The sequence below is a fragment of the Agelaius phoeniceus genome, chromosome 5, assembly GCF_051311805.1.
Source record: "Agelaius phoeniceus isolate bAgePho1 chromosome 5, bAgePho1.hap1, whole genome shotgun sequence".
Lineage (NCBI taxonomy): Eukaryota > Metazoa > Chordata > Aves > Passeriformes > Icteridae > Agelaius > Agelaius phoeniceus.
Window position 1 is genome coordinate 13,324,035 of NC_135269.1, and position 12,730 is coordinate 13,336,764.

The window sequence follows — 12,730 nt, forward strand, 5'->3', positions numbered from 1 at the left end:
CTGCATGTCAAAATTAAAGACTATTTCCCTATAAACTATGAGGAGACTGACCCTGGATCACACAGAGACCTCCAGGCTTGCTAAAATGCTGCAGAAGTTCTGGACAGACCCTAATGAGATAAGGCTGCCATAGCCAAGAGATTTTAATCCTCCTCCAGCTGATGGTGTAGAAAGGTACAGGCTTGTAGAGCGATGCACAGAGACAGAGGGACAAGAACAATCTTCCACTGTTAAACACTGGGGTAAAAGTTAGTACCATATCAACCACCACTTTCCATTACTTACACCTTTAAAATAAAAGCTACAAACTTTGCTTTTTTATCTGTATATTTATCCCATCTTCTCACACATTCCCTCCTTCCTCATACCTCACCCTAACTGCCTTGCTTTCTGCTTCTCCTCTGCCCTTGCCTTGTCAGGGTTGAAGACCCCTGGCACACTGACACCAATCACGTGTGTTTTACCCACTCTATACAAGGCCACCTTTGGTACTCAGCTTCAAGAGGGAACATACATAAAGTTGGCCCTGTATTTTGGGACTAACATCTTTTTTCTAGCTGAAATCTTATCCTTCTCCATCTGCCTTGCATATTTTCCTCCTTTATATGTGCCAAGAGGTGTCGTGATAAACACAAGCAGTTCAAAACCAGCTTGAAGCAATTAAAGCACTTATTTAAACTTCACTGAAATTAACAGTTCAGGAAAATGACCAAATGCTGTGATGCATGTGATGTATGTTCTGCCTTGAAGTATCCAGAATCAACAGACCCAGCAATAAAGTTTTATAGCCTTTCAAGCTAGAAAGGACTATGAAACCTTCCTAATCTTCCCTGTTCTAATCCACTGTTTCCATAAGGTACCCTTATAAAGGATCTGATAATTTGTTGAAATATAACTGCCAGAAGAGAACATGGGTGTGCCTCAAAGATTGAGGAATGAGCATTTTTCTTAAGTCAAGCATTTTTTAGCACATTTTTTTGTAATGCATTCCAAGTCTTGATTTCCAATTCACCTGTATTCACCTGTCCCATAGGTAGACACATCTTTGTGTTCCTAGTCACATAACTTTGCTTCCAGATTATGGATGAAAACCTTGAGAAGCCTCCTGTCTGGTTCTTTTTGCAGAACCCAATAAATCTATTCTCTGACACCAGTTCTCTGTTAGCAACACTTTGAGTCAGTCCTTTAATTCCATACACTTTGTGGTACAATCTTTCAGCCAATACAATGAAATAAATAGCCAATTGCTTGCAAAATTTCTCCATTTACTATCATTGTTTTTCATCTCAAAGAATGTAACCAGGTTTGTCAGACTATATCTGCTTTCCCTTAAATTCTATCTACTAGGGTTAAATCCTATCTGTATAATTGCACTCTGTAACAGTGGAATACTAAAAGATTCCAAGTATTTTTACATATCTTTGGTACCAGGATCTCCAGTGCATAGTTTTAATTTCCTCCCCTTTGCTCTATTAATTGAAGATTTTCAGCTATTTCCCCATAATGTCATGACCCAACAAAAATCAATGTCAACAAGCCAAACTTCCCCTCTGGGACCTTCCAGCCTATCTGGATTTCCAGTTATCTAGATTTATTGGTTCCAAGGCATTTTGTAACCTGATTACTGACAGTGGCGAATTTTCACATGACACCATTTAGAAAGGTAGACACCTTTCTACCCTTACACTTGCCAACATTGTGTTTTCCCCTTGGATATTCTTTACTGATCATCCTCAGTTTCTCTTTACTTCACACCAATTCTTTTTTACCCTTCTCTAGTAAGCATTAGATCAAAAAGAGAAAAGGTACTACCAGAGGACATTAGCAGTTTAAAAAAGGCACAGCATAATATAGCTTAAGATTCATAATCCCCTTTATGATAATTTTAATCTATGCACAAAGCTCTGAAAGGATCCTGCTGGAAATACAGAAATATTCATTATCTGTGTGTTATGAGAACCACAGCTGAAATCAAAGTTTTCAGACACTCTATTCTGGTACAATTACTGAAAATGACATTGCATACATCACATGAAACTGAGAAAGATGCCTCAAGAATAGTAATGTTAGCTTAATATAAACTGTTCTGATCACATCACTTCCTCAAACTCCTCCAAACACCTGTCCACCTTTAAAGCAATACATATTTAATGTTTGTAATAATTTCTCACAAACCTGCTACTTCAACCCCTTACTTTTGCAGCTGTTCTTGGAATTCTCCCAAATGAGCCTCTTTCAGATATCCAGGTGTCAAGAACTGAAAACTCCTCAGCCAAACTGTGACATACTGACACCTGCAAGAGCCAGGTTTTTAAGAATCTCCCCAAACCATACTTTTCAACACTTTCATCCCCACAATAGCAGAAGCACAGTTAATTTGCCATCCCCAGCCACAGCCCAGTCTCCTTTACACCCAGACTTCACAGCTTTCTGCACACAATAACTGCTTCAGAAGCCTCTTCAGCAATGCAAGTTTCTGCAGACTCTTGTTTCTTGCTTACAATTCCAAGCTCCCTTTTCCCCCTCAAATGCCTGTGAATTTGAAACAATTTCCTTGTAGTTCCAGTGGCTCCATCCCTGCCACCACACCATGTCCCTCTTGAGCACTAAAACCACATCTTAAAACCTAGTAGGGTTTTTTCCCATCCCCAACTAATCTTGCCAGCAAGCTCTCCCAAGCACAGTTCTTTTTCATTAAATCTAAAAAAAGATGTTCTGGACACAAAATGGCTTTAAACTTTTCAGAAAAGTAATCAAGATTTTAACTGCACATTTTTGAAAGTCAGTGACACTTTTTGTGTTCATTTTGATCTGGCAGTGTTTGTAGTTGAGAAAAAAACAGCAACATGAATTAAGTTCATCTTTTCCCTGTGGTTTTTCTAACATATTTCTAACAACCCAACAAACAAGCAATGGCAATAGGGAAACATTCTCAAGTCACAGAGCAGACTCCCCAGAGCACTTTTCTGATGGAAATTTAGCTGAAATTTTGCTCTGAATTAGAACAGCCAAGTGAGAAGTCACAAGTCACCCTGGGCAAGTACAAAATACTACTTCTTCTCTTTTAATCCTCCTGGCAAGCGACAGCATCCCCTGAAAGCCATGAGAAGCAAACAAGCTGAATTGAAAAAGAGCTGCAAAAGCACTAAGGCTCGAGGAGGAGACAAATTTTGCATCCAGAAAGCTCATGCCTTAAAAGCAGTGAGTGCCAAAGCTCATTCCTGCCATGCCTGCTCCTGCAGGCAGTCGTGCCTGAGTGGTGCCTTCCAGCAGAGAGAGCTGCAGATCCCGAGGGAGCAGCACCCATCCACATCTGGAGCCCCCTGCAGCCGCACCCATCCACATCTGGAGCCCCCTGCAGCTGCACCCATGCACATCTGGAGCCCCCTGCAGCCGCACCCATGCACATCTGGAGCCCCCTGCAGCTGCACCCATGCACATCTGTAGCCCCCTGGCAGCTGCCAGCTCCTGCCCCCTCCCAGTGAGCCTCCCTGCAGGAGTGCCATGAGGGAAGGGGTCAGCCAGGCAAGCAGGCACTGAATCATGTGGATGGCACTCTCTCCATCTGGAGAGGCAAGGGGAAATGCTTCCCAGTGAGAGGAAGGGCAGATGGCTCACAGCCAGCCATAATGGACATCCCCAGAGGGCCCTCAGTCCCTGTGGCATTTCACCAGGGAGCACGCAAGGCATTAGAGCCATATGTAGGCAGTGCCAGTTTGCTTTGCTTTTTCTAAAAAGAACCCTTCTGCTTTATGTCCTTTTTCTAACAAATACATCTTACCAGCCTGCCTGAAAGCCCACAACACTGCCAGGCCTGAGTCACAGAGCCAGCAGTGCAGGGGGGAGGCACAGAGGAGGAGGGAAGGGAGCTGCAGCACCAAGGAGCTCCAACAAGACACACCATGAGTGCTGATGACGAGGCCAGTCACACCCATGATGAGAAAGACAGATGTTTTGCAGAAAGTCAGCCGCTGCCTCATATGAGCAGTTATGAAAGTGGAGAGTTCAGACATCATATTTTCCTTCAGTCTTCATCCTTTTCTAGCCAGGACAGATCCCAGAAAGCCAGGTGTCTGGCTGCAGGAAACACTAGAGCCTTAGTTCTAAGTTCTTAGTCTCGGCCCCTCCTGAAGGCATCACTGTGTCTGGAACACCCCAGGCTTTCTAAGGAAACCCTGCCATCACTGCTCCAGCACTGGTGAGAAAATCCAGGACAGAAGATCAGTTCTCTGCTGCTCCTGAGTTTTGGTTCTACATGTACACAAATCTCTCCTGTGGGGACCAGAGGCTCCATAAATGAGAACACACATGTCTTCAGATAACCCCCACAAAACCAAAACATTGCAGGTAGATTACAGAAACCAAAAGAACCTATTTTTTTCCTAAGACTGGAGAAAAAAAAAAAAAAGCAGCCTTGGAATAAGCATTCTCTTGTGCACAGAATTTGCTGCAGGGCTGAAGGAACAGAGATCTGCTTGGTATTCAAGGACTGGAGTTTGGGTTTTTTTTTGGTTGGGTATTTTTCAGGTTTTAGGTCTACAAAATCTCCTCCATGCTACTCACATGAGCTAATCCATGAGGTGGTCTTTTTCCACACCCACAGTTTCAGGGTTATCCACAGAAAGGAAATAACACAGGTATGAGGTAGCATAGACAAACAGCCTTGAAACAAACCAGCCTGGTGCCCAGCAGTGCCCTGTCTCCATCTGAGCAGGTCAGTGCCTTGAGACCAGACTGCTGTAAAAGGAACCACAGCACAGGTCCAGCTGGAATGGGGCTCAAGTCATCTCTAGCCCAGCCTTCTACCCAAACAGGGACAACACTAAGCTAAGACCAGCTCACTCAGGGCTCAGTCAGTCAGGTCTTAAAAACTTCCAAGGAAGGAGGTGGTGCAGTCTCCCTGGGCAGCTCTCTCTCCAGTGCTCAGTTATCCTCACTGTGAAGCCCTTTTTCCTTACCAGTCTGAACCCCTCTCACTTCTGCTGGTGTCCATTTCCTCTCACCCTCCTGCCATGCTGTGGTGTAAAGAGCCTGACTCTTTTTCCACTCTTTTCTACAGACCTTCACATCACAGCATCCAAACTTTGGAGAAGAGAAATTAAACCAGGTACTCCTAAGCACAGCAACTGAAAGATGCTTCTCTTGCTTCACACGTCACCATGTGCTGCAAAGAATTTTGCCACAGCTGAGGACTCTGCTCACATCCAAAATCAGGGGCAGCACTCAACATCCTTAGTGCAGAACAAGGGCAAATGGCTTTCCTCGTGTCTCCTGGAGATCAGCCCATCTCACCCAAAAAAGCACACTCCTTAGCTCTGCAGGCAACTTCAGCTGCAGCAAGAGTGCTGCAGGCTCACCAAACAGCCTGGGCTCACCACAGCAGAGCTGCAGGAGTGCAGTGAGCCCAGCCCCAGGTGAGCCACTAAAGCCCATCAGGAATATTGCTCCTTGCCCCTACACTACAGAGAGAGGAGCTTCCAGCAATTTGTGCCCTGCATTGCTGCTCAGGACACATCCAGTCTGGCAAGGAAGGAGGTCTGGAGCTCCCTAAGACACCCAAAGCTCCCTAAGGCATTATTAGAGCAGCCTGGTGCCTATTTCTCACCCCATATGACTGACAGATTGCATGAAAGGACAAAGCCAGCCCCAGCACAGCTGCAGAGAAATGTTTTTCTTTGGCAGAGAGGAGAGAGATGAAGTGGGTGTCACGTTTTTCCATTAGATTTTTGCCTGTCGCCACAGCAGAGCCAGATCACATACAGAAGATTGAAAGCCAGTTAGCAGCAGATGGCAAAAAAAATAGAAGGTAGTAGTTTCCAAGACACAGAGAGGTCACTGGCAGTATTCAGCTCCACATTTGGATGGATGGCACCTGTGGGGACAGCTCTAGCAATTAAGGTCTATCCCATTTAACCATACTTTATTTTCCCACATTGCCTTCTCTGCTTCCCTACTCACCCTCAGGAGAGGGAATGCTCATTACTTGGTAGAGTATGTGTATCCTTCCTGCACACATTTAGCACTCCACTCAATCCAGTGACTTTCTTTTCTGCAGTTGTGATCTGTGTCTGACAGCTCACAGGCAGAGAAATGAGGAGAAAGTCCCTGCTCTGAAAAGCTCAGCATCTCAGACTGGATGTGCACCTCAGCTATGCCTTGTTAAACCCCACCATTTTCATTTTTCACCTGTCTTCTCTACTGCCTATTACTCACTTCAGAGAGGTGAAAGGGCAACATATTTGCCAGCAAAATTGTGGCCCTAAGCCAAGCTTATTCTTTGCATGCCATTCCTTTTGCTTTTATGAAAGAAAAATAATTTAGCATCGAAGGCAGCCTCCACTTTTCACCAGGACTTGACATCATGGAGGGGTGGTGGGGCCATGGACCAATCCAACATCAGTGCTTCCCTGAAAATCAGGTCTGTCTGTTTTTCTGCTACATACCCACATCCTTCTCAAACAAGCCTTTTTGCTACTGACCCTTGAACAAATACTTCTTCCAGGCAAACCCTGTTCTTTCCAGTGACATCCCAATCAGAGTCTGCTGGTATCAAATAAATACACACATGCACATCAGGCTTGCATCTAAGCAGAAGTCATAAATCTACTCTGACTATTCCCACTGCACACTCCTTTAGCTCAAAATGCAGTTCCACTACCCCTTCCCCAGCCAAATATTCCTACCTGCCCTTTCACATCAGCATCAGTACCTGGGCTGCTACAGGGCAAGCTGTATCAGAGAACTGATCAACCTGAAAGCTAATTTCTGGCAAAAAAAGTCATTTCAAAACTGGATGAGCTCGCAGGCAGCTGCCACAACAGCCTGTGGTTACATCCAGGTGCAGAACTGCACTGTCAGGTCTTGTCACCCACAAAAAAACACAGCCAGAAGGCATCTCCATGATTCAGAGAGAGATGAATAGGAAGCAACAGCACAAAAGAATGTGCCCTCCTGAAAACACAGACTAAGAGCTCTGCTGTTAGAGCACCCCTCAGGGACCCACCAGGAACCTATTTCTCTTGGAAAAAGGGCAAGATGCTCTAGGGAATCAGAGGAGTTAAAGGGGCTCAGGTTGGCAGCCAAGACAGCCTGTGACAAATGCCACAGAGCCAGGTCAGACACTCTGTGTCTGACAGCAGTTTCACCTATCAGTAATTGCTAATCTCACTCACAAAATGATCCCTCTCCAGAAGTGAGAGAAGCAGCCAAAGACAGAGATGATGGATGTTTAAATCAAGTATCATGAAGAGACTGGAAAACAGCTTTTGGGAATGCAGGAAGGAAGGTCTGCAGGCAGCAGTAGGGACAGCAAGGCCTGATAACCAACATTTGGATACAAAAAAGCACAAAAATGCAGCACCTGTCTGCAAGTGCAAAGCCAGCAGTAAAACTTGCCTGGTCAGAGACAGGGGGCTACTTTCAAAGTGTCTTCAAAGCAACAGCCAAGTACCTCAGAGGGACCTTGTGAGCTGAGGGACCAAGAGAAAATGAGCCCACAGTGACACAGAGGTCCCAGCTCTTTGGAGGGAGGAGTAGCCAGCAAGGCACAGCACACACTGGCCTCCTCTACAGACACGGATAATCCTAAAAAAGCGAGACTGCTTTAATAAAAAACTAGTCCCCATCCCATGAGAGGGGAAACTCACTTAGCCCTAGCTAAGAAGGGGCTCTTCACATTGCAAACAAAGACCTGCAAAGAGCACAAGTTCCCACCAGCCCTGTAGATAAGCTGAACAACTCCAGACACAGGAAAGCCCTGTCTGGTAACACCATAAGTGAAATTCCTTTAGCCCTGCTATCGTGCACAACCTGCTCCATGTGTAAGGACTGCCTTTCCAAAGGAAACATTTACACAGCACAGTGCACAGCAGTCACGTCCATTAGGAAAAGGAATAAATAGTGGGTTTGTACATTATGCTGGCTCATTCCTATCTACCACGCTTCAAAGTTGGTCCCAGGACAGACTGACATTTTTTCCAGCTCCTGTCTTCACTGCAGATCACGCACTTCACTATACAGTTACAGCCAGCAACTCAATACCCCCATTTTTCTAATTTTAACTGTCAGAAAACAGCAGGGTTAAGTTTCAGGGTCTCCTACTTGTGTTTATCTCAGCTTTTAGAGGAACTGTAGATCAGTTAGACCCATTACAAGTAAGTGACATGTCTCTTGGCAAACTGGAATAGTTTTCTTATTTAAATCAGGGAAGAAAACGAGGAGAAATGGTTTTCAGTGCAAGGCACCATGTACAACTAATTTTGCTGTTCAGCAGTTGTGATGTTGACTTTTTTATTGATATGGAAAGTCATTGACAAAATTTAACACTACTGCTTTGTATGAGCTCTGTATACAACTATTTAAAAATCTCACTTTCTCATTTCCCCTCCTCACTGCAATTTTGGAAAAATCTTTGCAAGTACTGACTGTACAAATATTTTACGTAAAGCCAGCTGCAGGTGTATAGAGAAGAAAGAATGAGGGATTTCAGCTTTATGGTTTGTGGGCAACAGACCAAACCCCACGTGCAAATAAATGAAGTAGTTCTCCCCCTACCCAAATGAAAGAGAAATTGGATCCAACTATACTGACACCAGAGAGCTACATGCAGCCACCACACAATAAGATACAGCCAGCTCCACATCCACACCCGCTGCAGCAACCACAGCTTTCAATTAAATACACACAGACTGTAAAAATCAAGCCCTGCCATCCATTAAAATAACGACTGCCCTGCTCCAAAAGCTCGAGGCACTCCCTGGCAGCTCATCCAGAAGCAGCTTTCCTGCAGAAGTCATTAGACACACAAAGCAGCAGCAACCATCGTTTCTGTGGCAGAGGAAATGAGTCACCAGGCCAGCTCCGCTGAGGTTCAGAGGTTTGTGATGGAGAGGAAAGGCCAGCTCAGAGTTTCCCCAGCTCATCTTAGATGACAATCACAACCCTGACCATTAACCTTCACCTTTGGCTTTGCTTTCACAGGGAGACAGAAACTTGCTAGCTGCAACCTGGGAAGCCTCCTCCTCTCATTCCAACCCACAGTGCACCCCTGAGCCAGGGCTGAGCTGCCCACAGCATCCCCAGCGACATGGAAACAGGATCAGAGGGCTCAGACACCACCCAGGCAACAGCAGCAGCAATGTGACATCTCACCAATTTCAATGCAGTGTGACATCTCAGTGATTTCAATGCTTTCATGAGTTCCAAGTGCAATAGGCAGGCTCTTTAACAAATAACCCATTTGGGCTACTTGGCACTTGAAGTTACTTTCCAGTTAACCACTCATCCAAACAACCAGGATATGACATCTAGGAATTTAGTCCTAAATATCTGAGCCAGCTGCTGTCCCCCATACCTGCAGGGCAGCTGCAGTTCTACATGTGCCATGCCATGATCACATCCATGCTTGCATTCTGCTGCATTTGCTACCATCTGGAAGCGGCATCCCATGGGTTAAAAGAGCCATGAAAATGGGGGAGGAAATAAAAATGTCCAAGAACCACCTGCCTTTCAGCCCCCATCCAGCCATGGGACAGGTAGCTGGCATTTCATGGTGTGTTTGTCAGACTTATCCACCTACATCAGATGTGGCACTTGTCAGAGAAGACAGGGTCCCAGCTGGGCCATGTCCAGCCACAGACCAATTTCAGTGGAGCCCCAGGGCCTCCAGCAGAGCTCTCACACTTCAGGCCCACCTGTGTGTTATGGAAAGTAACAGCAGCAGCAAGAAGCTGGAGGTTTTGCCACACTCCTGCTCCCCTTGGACAGTGGCAGGTGTTGTGTTTCTCTTCTGTTCAACCACCAAAAAAGCACAAACTAACAATAATAACACTAATAATAATAATAACAACACTGCCTTGCACAGTGCCAGCACATGGTACTACCAACACAGTCACAACAAGCTACAGCACAGCTGAAGATTGATTATATAATGCAGACACGTGACACATACCATGAACACGCCTCTGGGAAACCTTTCAGCCTTTGCTTCCATGGGAAACCACTCTGGAAAAATAACTGCTATAAAGCTATCTGGCATGCAGGTGAGGACTTTAATGAGACTTTAACCTCCAGGATTGCTGCCTGCCAATAGCAGAGCTGAGCTCCTCGAGGCCCCACTTTCTCCAGGTACAGCTGATGGTATCACTGACAGCACCAGTGGGGTGAGGGAAGGGCTCCTCACACAGCTCCAGGCACTGGTGAAATCATCAGCTGTTAAAGAGAAATGTAAATCCCCAGGAGGTTGGATTTCAGCCCTGGTAATTAAGGCAGGCTGGAACAGTTTAAAATAGAGGTCAAGTTTTTAAGTGTATGCATACTTCCACACTTGTCTGCTAGTGTCAAATCAACAAGAGCCAGGGGCAGCCTTTTTGGTCATAGAAAGGTTAAATTTCAACTCAAAACACACAAAAAGCAGTTGGCACAAAATTCTCATCCTCACCAGTCCGTACACACAGGTGGAATGACACTGACCCTTCTTCCTGCTGGTGAGCTCTCCCCTCAATCATCATCTTCTCCCTCCTGCCCCTGCCGGTCCAGCTTGTGCTCCCAGGGCTGCCCTGACTGTCCCAGAGGCTTTTCCCAAGTTTTCTTGGATGCAGACCTGCACATCCAGCTAAGGGGCACCTGAGGAGTGTGTGAGGAGCAGAAGATGCTGTAGGACCCATGTGCCTTGGCTGTGAGGGTGACAGCCAGCACAGGGCGTGGGCACTCCTGCACAGGGGGCACGGGAAGGGTCTCCTCATCATCCCAATCTTTCCAGAAAAACCCTGCAGTAAGTTTGCAAACAGCAGAATAACGGGGTCAAACCAGTCCTCCCAGAAGGAAAGCACAGCCCAGGAGAAGAACAGATGTTTCATCCAGAGAGCTTGTTTGTTTGTTTTGGGTTTTTCAAATGATTCTGTGAAGTTTTGGCCAGAGGTAAATAGAAACCTTGTGTTTTATGGTATTAAGCATGGTATTCTCCTCCACATGGCAGAGCACATTCACAAAAGAAATTTTTCACTCTAAAGAATGTCAATTTCATAAACATTCCTCTCTTCTTTAAAGATTGCAATACATCACTAAACCTACTTTACAGCATTTAGTTGGGCATTTTTTTTTCTGAAACTTTTTTCAGAAGAATTCCAAGAACAACCAAAAAGAGAAATTGATTTAATGTTTTTTATTTGGCTTCAAGAGGGTCTCTAAAGAAATCTTAAACTTCTAAAAAGACCCAATCAGCAAGACAGCAAACACAAACAAATCAATGTCAGTGTTACTCCCAACAAAAGTCATCACAGCCCAATATTTTGCAGATCCAGCTACACACTGCCCCTTACAAAATGCTCACCATCATAGCATTCAAAGCTGAAAATCCCCAATAAAACTTGAAAACAGAAAAGGGAAAAGCATCCCATTTCCATCCACCAGACAAACAGGATGTTTTCTTTATCAAGACACACTTAATTCTCAGGCTTCTTGAAATAGGGCAGAAAAGACATATACATGTCACTGCAGCCACAGTTTCTAGCCCAAGTGTAAGATCTCCTTCAAAGCACTAATTAAAGAAGACATGAGAACATGAGTAAGAAAACAAAAGTTAAGAGTGGCAACTCCATCCTCATCACAAGGATCCACACAGAGCAAGAGGAAGTATGCCAGCACAACCATAAAATCTGAAGGGCTACACTCTCCAAAGAGCCTCTCATTTCATTCACAACATTCTTGTTGATAAAGAAAAAAAGCCACAAGAAAACAGCTGTTTGAAGGAAGAGCTTTCCATTGCTAAGCGCTCCTGCTGGCTTTTAAAAGCCCAAGCCACCATGACAGGATTGCCTTTCCCCGGATCTACCAGAAGACACACATTGCGCAAGAAAGCCCAAGACTTTCAAAGACAAAGAAGGCAAACACTGTCTAAAGACCCGTCAGGCGTGCAGCAGGCTCGCTTCCTGCTGGGACCAGGCTTGGAGCTTGTGACGGACACGATCCCGGATCACACTAGCACGCACCACAAATAAGGTTTTCCTTGTTTGCCTTACAAGACCAGCGCCAAGATCAGCACGGGGGCAGTGCTGCGGGATCCCCGCTGCTCCCACGGAGAGCCGGGCGCCTCGCTCGGGGCTGCATTTGCACATCACCCTCCTGCAGGGTGCAAGGAAGAGACGCGGAGCCCGTCCTGGGGCGCCATCCCCGGGGCGCTGCCACATCCCGTGTGGATGTCGCCACCTCCGCGTCCCTCTGGATCTCCATCCCAGCACGTGCCCGACAGCCACACCGAGCGGGTGGGGGAGAATTCCACGCCGCTGTCCCGAGGTGCTCCGGCACACTTCCACTCGGGATTTACACCGACGGGGCTTTGCAGAGGTTTTAAATCGCTCTGCTTGCGAGAAGCCTCCCTCCTGAGTAACAGCGAGCCAACAGACCCATTTCCTCGGAACTGTCCTAGCTATGCGTTTTACGCAAGCCAAAATATGGGGATTCCAGCCAAAAAACAAACAACAAAAACATCGAAACTTGTTTCACTTCCTTCCTGCGCTTGGGGAGCGGGATGGAGCCGGGACAGTCCGGTCCTTAAGAAGAAGACACGGCCGGCGACTCCTGAGCGGCCGCCCGGGAGAAGCGGCAACGCCGAGGGAGCCCCGGCCGGGCGAGGGAAGCGGCGCCGGACGGAGCGGGGGCTGCGGGACCCCGGTTACCGGGAGCCAGGGTCGGAGGGGAGGGAGCTGAGACCCCCCTCCCCGGCGCACAGGGG

The 12,730-nt window shown here is 46.3% G+C and overlaps 1 protein-coding gene across 2 annotated transcripts in view; it reads right to left on the reverse strand.

Moving 5' to 3' along the window:
* CREB3L2 (cAMP responsive element binding protein 3 like 2) overlaps positions 1 to 12,730 on the reverse strand; it is a 70,398-nt gene that overhangs the window by 57,093 nt on the left and 575 nt on the right. The window lies entirely within an intron of this gene.